We start from the raw sequence: 19,207 nt of genomic DNA, 5'->3' as shown, positions 1-19,207 counted from the left end.
GGCATAACAACACATAACCATGTGAAATTATCAACAAGAATCATCCAACACCGAAATCAGATGAGCCTTCACAAACAACAATCAATAAAAGTAACTCAATCCATCTCATCACTAAAACAATCGTAACTCAAAAATTATCTCAACTCTGTCACATATCCGTACACACATGCTAAATGGTATTATTTTCCCAAATACTCATGAACTGCAAGGGACCCATGGTGTCCATGTACCACTCGCTCCGGAACTGACCTTGGATCACGAGCCCATAATTAGGCCACATCCTCACCCCCTGTCATATGTGCCTTTTCATATTTACATGTTCTTTCTCATCTCAATGTATTTTTGTTTCCAACAATCAATAAGGAATATGAACAATCACTAAATCAATATCAAGAAACGTAAGTCACCATGCCACAAGTCATATCTGGACTCAAGAATCAACTCATCAATAGCATGAATAAGGATTATTCTGAGTCAACAAGAAGAGTATTCATTAACTTCTTTATCATATCATATTAGTTTATCACATAATCAATCAATAAATATCAAACTTAGGAATTTCCAACCATACTTTATGTCCGAAGACCTAATCATGCTTTCTCCTATCAATTTCATAACATACACAATCAACTAATCAAAGTCTAACTCAAGTAAACCGTAGCCTACCTCAACACAGAACTGGAACAATGCAAGCTATTCCACGTGAGTCTTTCCCTTCCGCAAGCCTCGGAGCATTCAAAGTCTAGAAATATAGCACTAAATGATTATTTGAATCATCTACTCAAACAGTACAACAGTTTGAAAAGGGAAAACCACTTATTTCTACTCTTTCCAATTGGTTGAACATTCACTTATAATGAACTCATCATTACCTCTCTCCCAATGATCATACTCTTTTAATTCATGGGTTTCTAATCACTTTAACCCTTTTACAAGCAGTTTTTATGCTAAAGTTACCATCTTTATGAGACCCTGAGTCTCAATACATCATTCTCATCCATTAGAACTTGAATCCCATCCTAGGAAATGATAATCTATAACCTTAGATGAATAAACAATAATAAAATCACTAACCCATTCATTATTCAAGGGTTTCTTAAGTTCTAGGGCTTTAGTCCTTTCATTCACCATTAGAGAATCTTAAATTAATCACGAAACTTAATATGATGATGGAATGAACAAAGTAAAGGGTTGATGCTTACCTTTTAAGAGTATTTTAGCCTTAGCCTTAGAAAATCGCCACAAGTGTTCGTGGGAACTGTTTTAAAGTTATGTGGGGAATGAGTTTGGAATAAAGACTATAAAACGCTGATTCTGCCTCCCCTCGACCGCTGCAGCAGTCGACCTTCTCGCTACGGCGGTCTCGCTATAGAGGGAAATGTCCCTCTATGGCGGACCTCATTAACTTTTCTCGCCCCCGCAGCGGCAACCCCTTACTCGCTACGGCGGACTCGCTATAGCGGTACCTCAGCCACTGCAGTGGTCCATTTTGACCAGTAGCTCGGGTTTTTCAACAAAACACATCAACAACAAATAGTTCAAGTTCCAGTTTTTAGACTTCTACATCTTTGAGTTATTATTACCTCATTTCAAACTTCGGGAGGGTACTAGTAAGGGTAAAATGGTCAAAGCCCCCCATATAGACCTAGCGGGTCGTTACAGAGATGATACCTATGGATTTCGTGGTTGGTGTACTGAAGACTTTGGGCAAATTTGATGCCATTTGGGTTGTTATTGATAGGTTGACTAAGTCTGCGCACTTCATTCCAGTTGAGAATACCTACAACTTGGAGAAGTTAGCTAGGATCTATATTAGAAAGATTGCTAGATTGCATGGTGTTACCATTTCCATCATTTCAGACAGAGGCACTCAATTCACTTCCTATTTCTGGAGGACTTTGCAGAAGGAATTGGGGACTCAGTTGGATCTTACTATCGCTTTTCGCCCTCAGATAGATGATCAGTTCGAGAGAACTATTCAGGTGTTAGAGGATATGTTGCGGGCTTGTTTGATTGACTTTGGTGGTCATTAGGACCAGTTCTTACCTTGGGCAGAGTTTGCGTACAACAACAGTTATCATTCGAGCATTGACATGGCTCCATTCGAGGGTCTGTATGGTAGGAGATATCGTTCTTTGATTGCTTAGTTCGATGAATTTGAGGTGAGACCGTGCGGTACTGATTTGTTGAAAGAGTCCTTAGACAAGGTGAAGCTGATTCAGGAAAAGCTTTTTGCAGCTCAGAGTAGGCAAAAGAAGTATATGGACCGGAAGGTCCGGGATTTGGAGTTCGTGGTTAGTGTCCAGGTTCTATTAAAGGTCTCACCCATGAAGGGTGTGATGAGATTTAGGAAGAAAGGCAAATTAAGCTCGAGGTTCATTGGCCCTTTTAAGATTCTTCGACGTGTTGGTGAGGTGGCTTATGAGTTGACTTTGCCAACAGGCCTAGCGGGTGTTCACCCGGTGATCCAAAAAACCTCACCTGGCGTGAGAGAGAATGGCAAAATCGACTGGTTTATGGAGGTAAAGGTTAAATTTGTGCTACTTAATAAGTTATTATATGGTTGATAAGAACTAAGTAATAATTATATGTAATCAAAGCAAAAAAAAAACGGAAACTTTAAAGGCCAACTTTAAATGTACCCATTTATGGGTTATTTAGTTGTTTTTTTATCGTGGGCTGATTTAGACATGGGCTTAAATGCTACAATAATGGGTAAACTACGTATACATACATATGAAGGAGAAATATTTACGAAACGTGACAATAGTTTTCTATTTACAAAACATAACATTATAAATCCTATACAAAACATACTTTTTTTTTAAAAAAAAACCATTATTTTTTAAAAAAAATATTTAAAAAAAAATCACTCAAAAATTTATGTATGAAATGTGTACATCTCGCTTAAGGCTTAAAAAGTTCGCTCAAAATTTAGTGTATGAAAAATGTATGAAATGTGTATATCTCGTTCAAGGCTTAAAAACCGCTCAAAATTATGTGTATGAAAAAGGTATGAAATTTGTATCTCACTCAACGCTTAGAATTTCGCTTACATTTTTGTGTATAAAGTTCATGTTAGATTTCTGTAAAATTAATACAACTACAACAATATTGTATACAACTTTGATACAACATTCAAGACTTAAAATAATCGCTCAAATTTTTGTGTAAGAAATATGTATATCTTGCTCAAGGCTTAAAAAGTTCGCGCAAATTTATGTATGAAAAACGTATGAAATGTGTATATCTCGATCAAGTCTTAAACATTAAGCTCAAAATCTTATGTATGAGAATGGTATGAAATGTGTATATCTCGCTCAAGACTTAGTATTTCATTCACATTTTTTGTATATAAAGTTCATATTAGGTTTCTGAAAAATTAATACAACTACAACAACATTGTAACAACTTTCATATAATATTCAAGGCTTAAAGTTTTCGCTCACAATTTTGTGTATGAAAACTATATTAAAAATTTCGCTCACACATTCACATTTTATACATTTTTCATACATCTTTCATACACAAAAATTTAAGGTAATTTTTTAAGCCTTTGAGCAATAAAAAAAAAAAAAAAAAAGTTTAAAATTTTTTTGAAAAAATAATTTTAATTTTTAAAAAAATATATATATTTTTTCTAGAAAAAATACTAAAGAACAAAAAAATATGAAAATCCGTCATGTTTCGTAAAATATCGTTATGTTTTGTAAATAAGGAAAACTATCTATATATTTTGTAATAAAGAGTCTTAAGTAGGTACCCTATGTCATTTTACCTACAATAAAAGGTTGTTATTAATCCATACATTAGTAGCAGAAATTAACCAAAAGATGCAACAAAAAATGAAAAAAAAATGTCAAAAAAGGAGAAAAAGGATAAATGCAAATGCTGGTCATAGAGAGGTATCACATCACCTTGTCTATACCCAGCTTTATATTATATATAGATTCAAAATGAGAGATCGGTGGGAAGAGGAAATATATAAGGAGGTTGAACCCTGAATTCACACATAGGTTTGGAACAAGTAAATCATTTGTCGAAAATGATTTAAGACCCCAACATGAATGATCAGAAATTAACAATGTATATCCTTCGAGCTTGACTTTCGACATTTGAACACTTTCTCCAAATGTTTTCCTTAAGCTCTTTGTCTTCATTTATTTTAATCTCTTTATCTTCATTCTTTTATTCTATACTTTACTTGCTTTTAGTATTTTATTAATTGCTCAACAGTAATTACTATGTTTAACATGTGACAGTTATTTAATGATAGTGATGGTTATCCATTTAATCCAGTGTTTAGCTAGATTTCAAATCATTTATTCGGACGAGCCAGATGAAATGGCCAAATAGGTTAAGTCAGTAGCTTTTATTTATTTTAATATAAATGCAGAATATATTTTCTTTCTTGCCATGAATTGGTTAAGTGGACTTACACCATGGTAAGTCCACTTAATTTTGAAACGCATGTGAATATTTACAGTCAAAAAACATTAAGTATGATCTTTTCGTGCGGTGAATTCCCTCTTCTTTTAAATGTTTTCTTAAACTTGATATGCATTATTTCTGATACTTAGTTTATAGAAAACAATTGAAGTAGAGGCACAAGGACATTGAGAGAGACAGTGATAGTATTCGATTTCAAAATAGAGGATCGATAAAAAGGAGATTTGATGAGCAAAGAAGATGGTGATTTTTATATAGCATTTTTATCAAGCGATAGTATTTATTTTTTATTTGAGAGTTTGAAAGGAGATGATTATATATATTGTCATTCCAATGATATATAACTATTGATCTTTAATTTGATTTTTCCCTATTTTTTATTGCGTTTATTTTGTAAAAAGTTCAACCAGTTTTTATTGCCTATAAAAAGTATGTGTGTCAATGTGTGGGAGGAAAAAGCATTGGTTGATGTGAAAATATGTCCATTCAAGTATATACAACAATTGGTTTTTAATTTGACTTCTTCAATAATTTTTAACGTTCATCATTATTAGATAAACCTAAATTTATTACTTAAAAGATTTATTAAAATTTGTTACATGTTAATAGAATATGATAAAATATATTAATTTTGAATTATATCAAACAAATAAGAGACTAATTTCTTATGAATACTATATTTTTTTAATAAAGTCCGCGCATGGCGCGAGTATTAATACTAGTATATATAATAGTGAGACACCTCTTCGGAAGAGACATAACTCTTCAAAGGTAACCTATTAGAAGAGGTGTAGCTCTTCAGTTATGAACTCATCAATTATAATTGAAAAGTTAATTAGGTTTCTACGCATACAAAATTCATACCTTATAGAATAGGATTTATATATAGCCCTTAAAAGTAACACTTTATACGATCAGAAAAATGAGCGTCTTTAATTGATAGCATATCTGTGTATAGTTATATTAAATATGTGAGTCCACTAAATGGAGAATTTCTAACAATCTCCCACTTGGACCACATATATTTCTAAAAAATTGTACATAACCAAAAACTTTATAGTGTGCACAATTTGATATCTCTAAGCAATCTGGTCCATTAAATGTACTAATATGGGATCAACGCAATTTTCGTAACATATTCATCGCTAAACCCTTCAATGGTGTGATATCAGCAAAATCAATGACATAGATCAAGTATGGTTGCATAGCATGAAAATTGCGTGTAAAATTGTTCTGAGTCATGCCTATTTCCAACTGGTCCTCCTTTATGCCTTTAAATACTCCAAAATAACTTTCTTACACTTTATGCAAAACCGCAGTAGAAAGTCAATAACTTTATTTTCAGAGTTTTCAATAAACACACGAAATTCATAAATTTCATAAAATTTTAATTTGTACAGAGAATATGCTTGAACATGTCAAAAGCATAAATAAAACAACAAACTCCCACTGAAGTGGCTTACCATAGAGTCCAACGACATGCATATAAGCTACAGGCTCACTAAAAAGCTGTAGGTTACAACATTTCATGAGTGAATCCGCAATAATGGAGTTTGTATTAATATGCTCTATTGACACAAAAAAAACTCTGAACTCTTTTTTCTTCACAATCATACATTTGATGTCTATTATGCTTTAATTTCGACGAACTCCGGCTATACATAATTCAAATACATATATATCCAAAAGGGCTCATCTCAAGATACCCAACACAACATTATTATTTAGTCTTTGGACATAAATAATAATTTTTAAGTGGTACTCTTATACATAGTTCATAAATATTGACTACCAAAACGGCCTACTAATATATCTTTCTTTGGACCGGCACATTACCAACGTGATATTACTAAATGTATCACATACTCATGATTATCCATAATCTGGCCAAAATAATCTTCCTTTTGATAATTATTTTGCATAGACAAAACATGCTTAATGTTCAAAATAAATAAATTTTATATAATAGAGGTTACTCTGGCAACATATTGGACTAATATATTCCATTTGAAACAAGAAGCACACATGGTATAATTCCGTTCCCAGTACAAATAACTATTTCTTTTATGCGCAGTGGAGCAAAAATAAAAAAATAAAAATGGCAAGCAACTATAATAGTTTACACTCGTATTCCTCAAAATAACTGTATGAGGGCCTCCCACTAATCCACGACTCCTTAAAAATTATAAAGACACAATAATATACGCATCAAAACGGTCGACACAAATCAAGTAAACACACTTTATAAAGCTAACATCATACATACTTCTGATAAGTTAGTATTTTACCAACTTATCTTGTCTTTAATCTTAGATTTTTGCTATGTTTGATTGATAAAGTAGTGCATTTAATGTTGTTTACTTCTATTTTACAGGTTTATGTGATTTAGAAGTGATTGGAAAAGAAACCAAGTGAAAACAAGTCAAAAGAGGCCAATTGAAGAAAACGAAAAAAAGCGGCTAAATGTGCAAAAACGGGTCAGATCTGCAAATCTGAAAATATGGGCTGTTTTGGTCATATTTATTGGGAAATTTTTGGGAACTATAAAAGAAGCGCTTGAGAGATTTTATTATCATATTTAGCCATTTTTACAAGTATTGGAAGCTAAGGTTTTTGCACCACACTTTGGGGTTGAAGATTTGAAGATTTGGGTTGAGAACTTTCTTAAAATCTTCTCCATTTCTTTGATTCCTTGCTTTATGATGAATATCTAAGTGTGTAATATTTATTCTCTTCACTTGGATCTTGTTTATGAAAATATTTTATGATTAAAGTGTTGGATGAAACTCTTGTTCTGCTTATGTATTGAATGATTTTTATTTCTAATGAAGTGAGTTAATGTTGTTTAGTTAATCTTGTTCTTTAATGTTTCTTAAGGGATTAGCTAACCCTAAGACCCACCCATTTATTTCGATTTGTGCTCGGAAGAGGAAAATTGAGGTTGGGAAAGATTAATTAACAAGAATTTAGGGCTTTAAACCTTATCTAATAACTTGAGCTAGGAATATAACAGTTAGTTGAGATTATATTGATTGTGCTTGATATCGCACTCTAAGGCTTGGAAAAGTTTAGAGTGAAATTCATTGATTTGATTGGAAGACTTCCAATGAGATTTTAGAAATTATTATCCGATTAGCATAAACTCACTCTTAGTTGTAAAATCGTGAAATACATTGGATTGTTACTTGAGCGTAATTTCCTTTGTTTCCAAACTTGTGGCCATTGATCATTTTATCCGCTTTCTAGTTAGTTTTATCTTTGTTAGTTGTTAAACCAAAAAATCAAATATTGAAAAAGTGTTTGGCTTAGCTTAGTTAGTTCTTACTTGTTTAAATCGCCTTTATATTGTTCCCTGTGGATTCGACCGCAATTCATATTTGGGTAAATTATATTGCGACGACCGTGTACACTTTCTCTTTGAGGAGTGGATTTAGACGTTATCAACTTCCAACATCACCTTTAGGCAGAAGTTTGCAAGCCGCACAGAATTCGCTTACTATAGAACTGAAACAATCTAAATACAAGAATCCTTCGAACATAACCGTACCTTTGGGCGACCAAAAAAATTCGTTCTTAATATTTAAATGTTTCATTCTGCCCCATCAATTCCCTAATATTAACCGTACATTTAGGCGACCGACTAATTACCTAATGAATTGATTGCAATATTAATACCATACCTTTATAAGGTTGACACATCTTGACTATCAAATTTAAGATACTTTGGCCACTCTCAAATTTGTATATATGTAACACTTGGTATTAATGATATTGTTTAATGTCATACTCCATATGGAATTTTCAAAATCTAATACCTTATAATTTTAGGATGCGTTAGCAATCCTAAAATCTTTAGATTTAAGAAAATTTCATGACTTTAGCACTTTAATTCAGTGTCATTCCAAGTGAAATTCATCACAATCTAATATTTTATGGTTTTGGAATCCATTGGGAAATACCTAAACCTTAGATGTAATGAAAAATTTCTTGACAGTTTTAATATTTTATATGAAATCTTCCGAACTTGGTACTTTATGGTCTTAGAGCGCTTTAGTTACTCCGGAAACCTCATTAAATCCGGAAAAATTGACACTAATTTATACTTTAATATATTTTGGTTTGCCACTAAAATATTAATCTCAAAGAAACCGTCAAATAAAAATTAATAACTTAAACCAAAATAGCACTTAAAATTGCATAAACTTAAAACAAATATGCGGAACTGGATATGCGTAAATGAGGATCAAACGACATATATTGCATAATACAGGAGTCAAATTACAAAATTGTAATTGATTTCAAATTGGACAAGCAATAAAATACGTTAAAAAAATAAAAGTACTATTTTCAGCAATCAAAGTACTCTTTTTAGAAAAAGAAAAAGTACTCCTGTTAGATTTGGTATTTCTGTATAGAAACACATAATATACAAGCGATTTTTTTTTTTTTTATGTGTTTCCAAGTTCCAAAATTTCATGGATAAACTCATTATCCCATACCAGAATGTTTCTCATATATAACTTTTATTTCCTTAAACTCCATTTAAAAAATAACTCAGTAGCAAACAATTAAAAATTGTATAAACTTACTACCCAAAATTGTAAAAACTTCAGCATTTCCGCACTGCCAAACCGTATGAAACCGCACTCTAAAGGATTTTCTTTGAAAGATTCCTTTACTCTTTTGAACAACTTTTTCAAGAAATCAAAGACAGTCTCAAAAAAGTAATAATCCAGAAACGAATCAATTGACGTATAGAGGGAAATCCAAAAATCATTTTTTTTTTTTTGCATTCTGCCGTCCCAAAGAAAAAAACAGCCAGAAAATTTATTCAATTTGGAAAATACAGTATTTTTGTATCTTAATCTAATTTTAAAATACTGAAAATCATGTTCAACGATATAACGAGACTGTGCTCTGATACCACTTGTCGGAAAACTTTATACAATCGTTATAGGATCGCAAGTAAATCATTAAAAAACAATATAAATCTAGAGGAATAGTAAGGACATTCCTTTGTGTTTGTTGAAAGGACCTTTCTAGGAAGTTGGACTTAATTGAACAAATGATGCTGTCTAGAAACTTCATAAGAAGTTGGACCCATTCACAATAATGTATGTTATGGAGACAGTGATCGAACTCTTAGAATTATAGTAATAGTTCTAATTGCAGTTAAAATATTGAATTTTGTTTTAGCTCATTCACAATAATGCATGTTGTGGAGACAATGATGGAACTATTAGAATTAGTAATAGTACTAATTGTAGTTTAAATATTGGATTTTGTTTTAACTCATTCAAAATTAGGCCAGGGCAAAGAGCTGGACCGGTTCGGGACTCGGCTCGGTCTCAGTAAAAAATTAGCTCGGCTCGGCTCGATCAAAGCTCAGGTAGGTAAAGCTCAGGCTCGGTTGAGTTGGCTCGACTCAGCTCGATTGGCTCGTTTTGGTCATGTGCTGATTACTTTAAAACAAAAATTCATCCATTTAATCTTAATTAAGTTAGCAAAATATCAATTTAATGATCATTATTTATTGTAATAAATTTATAATTTTATATTTCCTTAATTAATTTGACATAATTACATTTTTTATAGACCATTACTTGAGAATATTTTATGGGTGGTGCAAATGTAATTAATATTTTATATTTAATAGTTCAGAAATTAAAGAAATTTAATATTATACAAAATTCTTGAATTTTGTATTGCTTTTGTTGTATCGTTTATTTTTTGCCTGAAAGCTTATTCTATGTTCAATATTAAGTTAATGTCATTTAAATTTGAGTTCTTGTATAGACTAATAATGTATATATTTCACTCACACTTGAATGTAATTGCCAAATTAAACTAGTAATGCTAATATTTTTCTTAATTAGCCAATTTATATATTATAAATTTATGTTTCTAATGGCGTAGCACTACGAAGAACGAAACATTAAAGAGCTGAGTTGGGTTCAGCTCGCTCAGCTCAATGCCCAGGCCTATTCACAATAATGCATGCCGTAGAGACAGTGATGTAAACAGAGCTTTCTATTTACAGGCTAGTGCCAATATATGCTTAAAAGAAATTGTAACATGTATTACCATTTAACCTCCAAATGTTATTCATTTTCTTAATTCCAACAACTTTCTCAATTATTGTGATCTAGACAAAAGTTGTACTAGTATCTCAGTCTCAAATCCAATAGTTTAACAGCAATTAGAAGTATTATGAGTCCTAATATATAATTTGTTTTGATTCCCTGCTCATTTGTTTTCGTCGTCTTTTCCAACTATTGAATAATGCTTCTACTATATTAAAAGTGTATACAGAGAATGATACTATTAGAAATAACACTTTACTTCATATCAGCAACAGTTCAGATAAATAGTCATAATTACTTTCACAATTATTACACCAGACTAAGAAATCTTTCCTTCCTTCCTTTTACTTTACTTTGATTCCCTTTTCATTTGTTTTCTTCTGTCTTTTCCAACTTTAGCTTTTCTTTTTTTGCTCTCAGCACTCTTTAATTTCCCACCATTGCGAAAAAGGTAGGGCAGTCTCATGACAGAGAGGAAAATGATAAGAAATTTCCCATAAAGTGAAAAAGGTGAAGTCTTGCTCTTTATTAAGCACTAGTATTCTCACCATATACACAAAGCTGAGAATTTGCCTGTTAGGCTTTACCAATATTCTTCAACAATGTCTTACGCTTAGTCTTCCAAGGTTTGCAAATAAGATGTCTTTTTGAGTTTTAGAGGTGAAATACACGTAGAACCTTTGTGAGTCATCTTTATAATGCTCTAGAACATAGATGTATCCATGCTTTCAAAGAGGATGAGCGGTTGGAAAGGGGAAAATCAATTTTTGGTGAACTTTTAAAAGCCATAGAAGAGGCCAGATTCGCGATCACGATATTTTCAAAAAGCTATGCATCCTCAAGATGGTGCTTAGAGGAGCTTGCACACATCATAAAGTGCAAAAATGAACTGGAACAGATTGTGATTCCTGTCTTCTATGATATGAGTCCATCAGATGTGTGTCATCAAAATTCCCCTTTCGCTGAGTCATTTTCCCAATATGAGGAAAAATGCAAAGATGATATGGAGAAGGTTCAAAGATGGAGGGATGCATTTGCGGAAGCTGGGAAAATATCAGGGTGTCATTTACAAAATTTCAAGTAAGAATTTTTTTCTTCGGTTTCTCGTTATCAAGAGGAATAAGGACCAACTTCTTAGCTACATTTCCACACAATTATCATCTGGACTTTCACCAAAAAAGGAACAATGATCTAGGACAACAGAGATGTATATGATAGTCAGTTTACTTATAATTATAATAATATAACAACATTAATGGGCAGACCATGAGTATGTGCTTGTTTGATGATGTAATTAGATCTAAAAATGTAAAAGTACTATAATATATATTGATTTAAACTACTTTGTGACACCAGAAAAAGCAACTACCTTGTGACATTATTATGTGTTTCTTTTAGACATTATCTGTGACAACTCTTTCTTTTATTTTCCATTTAATTTACTCTGAGATTCTTTTCACTGTAATGTAAGGATGAGGCAGATTGCATCAAGAACCTAGTTGATGACATATTTCCTGAGTCGCTTCAAATTATTTCACCCTTTCCGGAAAGCTTGGTGGGAATGAAATCTCTGGTTGAGAAAGTACCCTCATTATTAGACATGGAATCAAACGATGTCCTCTCTATTGTGATTTGAGGTATGGGTGGCATCGGCAAGACAGAAATTGCAAGTGTTCTATATCAAAGATACCGTCATCGATTTGAAGCTGATTGTTTTCTTGGTGGTGTTGGAACGTTGTATCTAAAAAATGGACTAACATGGCTAGCAGAAGTCGTCATTTGCAAGCTCTTAGGTAAAAATATGACTCTAACTAGTGAACACGAAGGGGTGATTATTTATAAGAATATGCTTCGCCGGAAGAAAGTTTTGTTCATTCTCGATGATGTAAACCATCGAAAAGAATTAGAATTTTTAGTTGGAGGGACAGAGTGGTTTGGTAGGGGTAGCAGAATTATTTTAATAGCAAGAGACAAGCACCTGTTGATTAGTCATGTTGGGGATAACGTGTATGAAGTCCAACTATTACCTGAGGATGAACCTCTTGAATTGTTCAGTAGGCACTCTTTAGAGAAAAATCACCAAAGAAAGATTTTATGGAACTCTCAAGAGAAGTGGTGGAGTATGCTGGTGGACTCCCTCTAGCTCTTAAAGTTTTAGGTTATTCTTTTTACAAACGAGACAAAGAGCAGTGGAGAGACATAGTTGATCGGTTGAAGAGAATTCCTCACAATGATATTCTAGGAAAGCTTAGGCTTAGTTTTGATGGACTGGACAGAGATGAAAAGGAAATATTTCTATATTTTACATTTCTATATATCGCATGCTTGAGTAGAAATGATATTGAACTTTATATGGAACTAGTACTTGAGAGTCGTGGTTTTCAATTGATAGGAGTTGTTTACCTTATCAAAATATCTCTATTATCCATCGACATAAATAATAGAACTGTGATGCATGATATGATAAGAGAAATGGGTGAAACTATCATACGGGAAGAGTACGCTAACAGCAGAATATGACTTCCCGAGGAGGTTTGTGACCTTTTCAAAGGGAAGTTTGTAAGCAATACTTAATGTAATTAATAATTTCATTAGCTCTTAGTATTGTGACTTAGTTCTGTTAATCTTTTTGGTTTCATTTTTATTCCTTAGCAATTAAATATATGTTGCATTCTTTACAGATAACAGAAAAGGTGGAAAGCCTATTTATCCCAAAAGAATACGGTTTTGAAAATGATCCTGTCAATTATTGCAATAATTTCAAGAGGATGAAAAGCTTACAAGTACTCGTAATTGGTGATAGAGCTTTTAGCTAGGACTGCGGTATCACTTATCTTCCTTCCAGCTTGCGGTTTATTGAGCGGCAGGGGTATCCTTCAAGTTCATTGCCAGAGAGATTTGAACCATCCCAGCTCATTGTGCTTCATTTATATAAAAGTCAGCTTGTTGAACTCTGGCCAATATAAAAGGTATGGTGCTGTGCTTTATTCTATCTCTCCAACACACCAATATTCCCTTTTTTTTATTTCCTAGTTTAATTCACATTATCTATTTAACCTACATTTGAAATGCTCCGAACATCGACCAGCTCTCACATTAGGGCTTACTTTTAATGCGGTAGCAGGGGTATTTTAGTGAATAAAAAACTGGGTACAATGTTGTAGACCTGTAGTAGGTTAGCAAGATACAATTTGTGTTAAGACAATTGTTTGCTTTAAAATAATATTTTAAATCAATATCCATATCAGCTACATATTTAATGAGCAGATTCGAAAGGCAAAACTTTTCCTATTCTCTTAATTTAAATGAAGTTTTCATCGGAGAATCATTATGTTTTATATTTTGTATGAAAACAGAAATTGAGCTACTTGAAGCATTTGGATCTCTGATTCAGCCTTTGGTTAACAGAAACCCCTAACTTTGGTGATATGCTGAACTTGGAGACACTAAATTTATGGGGGTGTGAGAATTTGGAAGAGGTTCATCCCTCTCTTGGACATTGCAGAATTCTTACTTCTTTGATTTTGACAGGTTGTGTCAAACTTAAGAAACTTAAGAAGCTTCTAAAATTTGTTTCCATGCGATCTCTTGAGACTCTCAACCTTGACCATGCACAAGTTTATTAAAATTTCCAAAACTCTATGGAGATATGCGGCACTTATCAACACTGAAGGTAGGATCCCCTTGGATAAGAAGCAAGCTTACCCTCATCTCTCAGCAGCCTGAGCCATTTGTATTTGGAAGAATGTGAAGTTCTTGAAAGTATCTCGGATCTCACTATTCAAAATCTTAGAGTCCTGGAGATTTTCCTTTGCAATAAACTTGCAACGCTGCCAAACAGCCTCGTTGAATCAGAGCAATTGGAGTAAGTTAATATTGGTCATTAGTTCTTGATTGGTAGAGCTCCTCATATCTATTGGAGTTCAAAAGAAGCTTCATTATTTAAGCTTATACCAATTTGATAACTTAAAGAAGCTTCCAATCTCTATTCAGATGGAATCCTATGTAGAACTCGAGATATCTAATTGCCTAAAATTAGATATATTTCCATAAATCAATGGAGATATGCGTCGCTTGGAAGACTGCTCCTAAGATCTACTGGGATTAGAGAACTGCCTTCGTCCATTGGGAATCTGAGTGGCCTCATTGAGCTCTATTTGAAAGGTTGTGAAGATCTTGTAAGTCTACAGAACAGCATCTGTAATTTGATGAATCTTCAAAATCTTTTCATCTGCGGATGCAAAAAGCTAGAGAAGCTTCCAGAAAACATTGGTGATCTGCAAGAGTTAGAGACACTTGATGCAAGTGAAACTGCAATCTCCCAACCACCTCCCTCCATCACCAAGCTCGGAAAACTGAGGGAGTTAAGATTCTCACATGTTTTACACCATCTGCAGCATTCCTCAACTTCTGTTTTCCGTTAACTATCAGCTTTATCCTACTTAAATCGCCTTCATCTTAGTAATTGGGTGTAGTTCTTGAGGATTTAGGATCTTTGCAGTCTTTAAAACATTTGGATGTTAGTGGAAGAAATATTTCTTGTACTTGCATAAAATCACTTAGCGCCTGTTTTCAAGTAAAACAAGTTGATCATAGTGGAACACCTTGCTTAAAGGGAGATTGGATGTAGGTCTTGCTGAACCAGTATAAAATTCTGAGTTTGAACAGCTCACTTTCTCTATTTATTGTTTATTCTCTCAGTTATGCTTGTGAACTGCTACTTATTTCTAAAACTAAGGATTGCTAGAATCTAGTTTTCAACTTCAACGCTCAAGTTTTACATCTCAAATTATTCAGCAAGAAGGTTGAAAAATAAGGACACACTCAATATACCCCTCTTGTGTTTTATCACTACAATCAGATTCATCCCACAAAATATGCATACCTTATGCCAAGTTTCCACTTGCTATAAACTATGACAGGCCAGTCCGTTCCAACCAATTTGGGACTTTAACCCTCTCTAACACCCACCGCACGTCTAGATCGCCAATTGGAGCATGGACAACATAACACGGTGTCCAAATAGGACGTACCTGACTCTGATGCCACGTGAATATATGACTTTTGAGCCTAACTCTAGCTCACGAGGTGAGAATTGCCCAAGTCCATATAAGCAGGTCACCGATCCTTTCCCCAACCAATTGGGAACTCTAACCCTCTCTAACATTTAGAAAGAAATTTTATGTGTAATTTACTTAAAACCCAATGCTAGATACCATGTAATGGTAGCCCTCTTAGAAATGTAGATTTATATGGTCTATTTAAATTTATCATACATATAAATACTAAATTTAGTGACTCTTCAATAGGCATGTTTGTAACAAGAGCGCAGATCATTTAATAGTTCGGTATTGATGAAAAAAAAAAGATTCTTTTCCATTGGAAGATTAAATAAATCTAATTAACTTCAGAAATAAAGAAAAAAGCCAAGCTTCAATGTTAAAAGTTTGCAGCCGATGTAGCCCACTATATCATCAGTTTAGATAATGTATATATTAGCACGAATTTAGTTTGCGGGATGTAGCCCACTGTACCATCGGTGTATAAATAATGTATCTGTAACATTACATATACTCTGTATATATTATTTATATGTTTTATATAAACACATGAAACCAACTCATGCACTGTAAAGATAATATATATGTAATGTCTAGCTATATATAAGTTGCTCAACTACTTTTGTAGTTTTACATATACATCCTTATACACTATTATACATTACTTATACATACACTATATATAATGTACAAATAATGTATGTGTTTTGTATAACAATATATAAACAATGTATAACTATGTATAAACAATGTATTCCATTGGGGGCCCAAACACCCTGATATCTCCATCGTACACCACCATATCTCCAACTTAGAACTTACTACTCAAGAGACCCACCAAGTAAGTCACATCATTGCTCTGAAATCTCAGATCCGTTTTGAAATACTATGCAATTTCTCTGACCAATCGTTGAAAGGGAAACTTTTAGATCAAAAGTTCAGTAATCTTCTAATATTTACGAACCTCACGAAGAGCCACTATTCCAGAGCGAAAACGATGAGGCTTCTTCACTCCTCCGGTTGTCGATGCTGATTTCCTTGTAGCTTTGGTGGCCAATTGCTTCCTTGGTGCCTTTCCTTCGGTAAATTTTCATGCGTTTGCTTTGTCCTTGCTATTGCTTCGGATCTTCTAGTATAAGGCGAGAAACCTAAGATTGTTGTGTAAAAATTTATTTGAGAGAAAACCGTTATAGAGATTGAAGAAGAAAAATGAAGATCGGTGGATGAAGAACTAGAACTGGAAGAAGAATGATGAGAGAAGCAAGACAAGACCGGAATCCGAGGCAGGGCTTAACAGGGCAAGGCGGGGCAGAGCTTAACGGGCCGGGGCAGTGCAGAGCTTAACGGGCCGGGGCGGGGCAGGGCAGGACAGGGCAAATTATTAGAAAAATGCTAAACAGGGTAGGGCGGGTCAAGCTCTTAGCAGGTCAAGGCTTGCCCCGCCCTAACCTGCCCCATTGCCACCCCTTAGACCGGATGTTTTGAAAGAGAATGGTTAATTGGAATTTTTATTCGAGAAAAGGACCAAAATCATCCATAATGTTTGGGTTTGGATCAAAATCATGCATATTCTTTCACATGGTGCACTAATAATACATTATGTTTGCATAAGTGGTGCACTTTTAGTCACAATCCCAAATAAATTTAACGGAAAAGAACAAAAATGCCCCTGAACTTTTAGAAAAGGTATAAAAATACCCTTTATTCATCTATTTTGCTAAAACTACCCCTCAATTTAACTTTTTGGCTCATTTATTCCCCTTGACTAACGGACAACACTAATTTTTATTTTTTAAAAAAAAAATTAAATTGCACATGACATTTTATTACTGAAAAATTGATTTATTCTTTTAAAAAGAAATCTGAAAAATCGTTATTTGTAGAATAAGGAAAAATAATTTTTCAACATCCATTTCTTTAAAAAAACAAATGTAGTAAGCCTTTTATATATATATATATATATATATATATAAAATAGAATTGGATTTTCATTAAAACATGTGGAATTTTTTTAAGTTTGGAAAAAAAAAATTAACGGGTGGAAACCCCATTTTTTTTTTAGAAAATTCAATTTTTAAATCTGAAAAACTGATTGTTTTTTTAAGTAAAATGTGCAAAACTAATACTCCATAATTTTCTTCTAGATTTAAAAAAATATAGTTTTCTGGTTTTTTTTTTAAACACAGTTTTTCCATAAAAAATTTAATTTTTTCAGATTTTTATAAAAATCCAATTTTTCACATTTTGAAAAGAAAAAAAATTAGTGTTGTCCGTTAGTCAAGGTTTTACTCGTTAAAAAAAAGTTTTCCAAATTTAAAAAAATTCCAAGGTTTCAGATTTCTTTTTAAAAGAATAAATCAATTTTTCAGTAATAAAATGTCATGTGCAATTTAATTTTAAAAAAAATAAATAAATTAGTGTTGTCCGTTAGTCAAGGGGAATAAATGAGCCAAAAAGTTGAATTGAGGGGTAGTTTTAGCAAAATAGATGAATAAAGGGTATTTTTATACCTTTTCTAAAAGTTCAGGGGCATTTTTGTTCTTTTCCGTTAAATTTATTTGGGATTGTGACTAAAAGTGCACCACTTATGCAAACATAATGTACTATTAGTGCACCATGTGAAAGAATATGTATGATTTTGATCCAAACCCAAACATTATGGATGATTTTGGTCCTTTTCTCATTTTTATTCTCATTATTACCAAAAATATAGCCAATTTGGGCCAAACCGGATAAAGTGGGTATAATTGGGTCAAAATTGGCAAATTAAATGCCTCAGTAGACACACAACTTAATTTTCCCAGAAAAATATAAGTTGATTGTCCAAATAGTAATTGAAACGGAGGGAGTCTAAACAAATTGAAACGGAATGAGTAACAAATATGATCATTTATAATCTAGTTATCTAGTATTCATCTTAACATATGCCTTCCACGGTACTCGTAATTGTTGGTCCCATAATGATTTTGCCTCACATAATTGAAAGGTATTTTTTCTATAGCATAGACTCTCATAGCAGTCCTCTATCTCAGCCATACTATTTCTATTTTACGCATTGTTATACTTTTCCTTGTTAATCTTTATATTTATATATATATATATATATACCTTTTTTCTATCACATAGACTCTCATAGCAGTCCTCTATCTCAGCCATACTATTTGTATTTTACGCATTGTTATACTTTTCCTTGTTAATCTTTATATATATATATATATATATATATATATATATATATATATATATATATATATATATATATATATATATATATATATATATATATGTTTTATTTCTCATTTTTGTTTCCGTTTGACAGAATTAGTTGAATTAATTAACTAGATAACTGGTTTAAGACGTTATCTCCAGGGAAAATTTCAGGAGCAGATCTTTTTTCAACTTCTCTATTAAAATCACGTTTATTATCCTATCATCTATGATTAGATGATTAACCTACGAGCACCCATGTAAGAGATAACTTACGATTATACTTTAATCGAGTAGGAGGAGTCTCTTTATTACATTAAGGCCAAGCCAAAGCTCCCTTTGTGCTCCATCCAGACAAGTAGGCATAAGCTGGAAAATCATTTATAGTCCATAAGAGTGATCCGCATA

The 19,207-nt window shown here is 32.8% G+C and overlaps 1 long non-coding RNA gene across 3 annotated transcripts; it reads left to right on the top strand.

Annotated features, from left to right (window-relative positions):
- Nucleotides 1-10,933: 10,933 nt before the first annotated feature.
- Nucleotides 10,934-15,213, top strand: LOC132603656 (uncharacterized). 3 transcript variants are annotated; one of them, XR_009568476.1, is made up of 4 exons: nucleotides 10,934-11,612; nucleotides 12,004-12,169; nucleotides 13,214-13,501; nucleotides 13,889-15,213. It is a non-coding gene; the product is annotated as an uncharacterized LOC132603656 (long non-coding RNA). The 3 variants fall into 3 exon arrangements; XR_009568474.1 differs by having other exon boundaries at nucleotides 10,935-11,612; nucleotides 12,004-12,325; XR_009568475.1 differs by lacking the exon at nucleotides 12,004-12,169 and having other exon boundaries at nucleotides 10,960-11,612.
- The last annotated feature ends 3,994 nt before the right edge of the window (nucleotides 15,214-19,207 follow it).

Source organism: Lycium barbarum, chromosome 7 (genome assembly GCF_019175385.1).
Source record: "Lycium barbarum isolate Lr01 chromosome 7, ASM1917538v2, whole genome shotgun sequence".
Taxonomy (NCBI): Eukaryota; Viridiplantae; Streptophyta; class Magnoliopsida; order Solanales; family Solanaceae; genus Lycium; species Lycium barbarum.
Note: the sequence above shows the minus strand (reverse complement) of the source record. Positions and strands in the feature narration are given on the sequence as shown.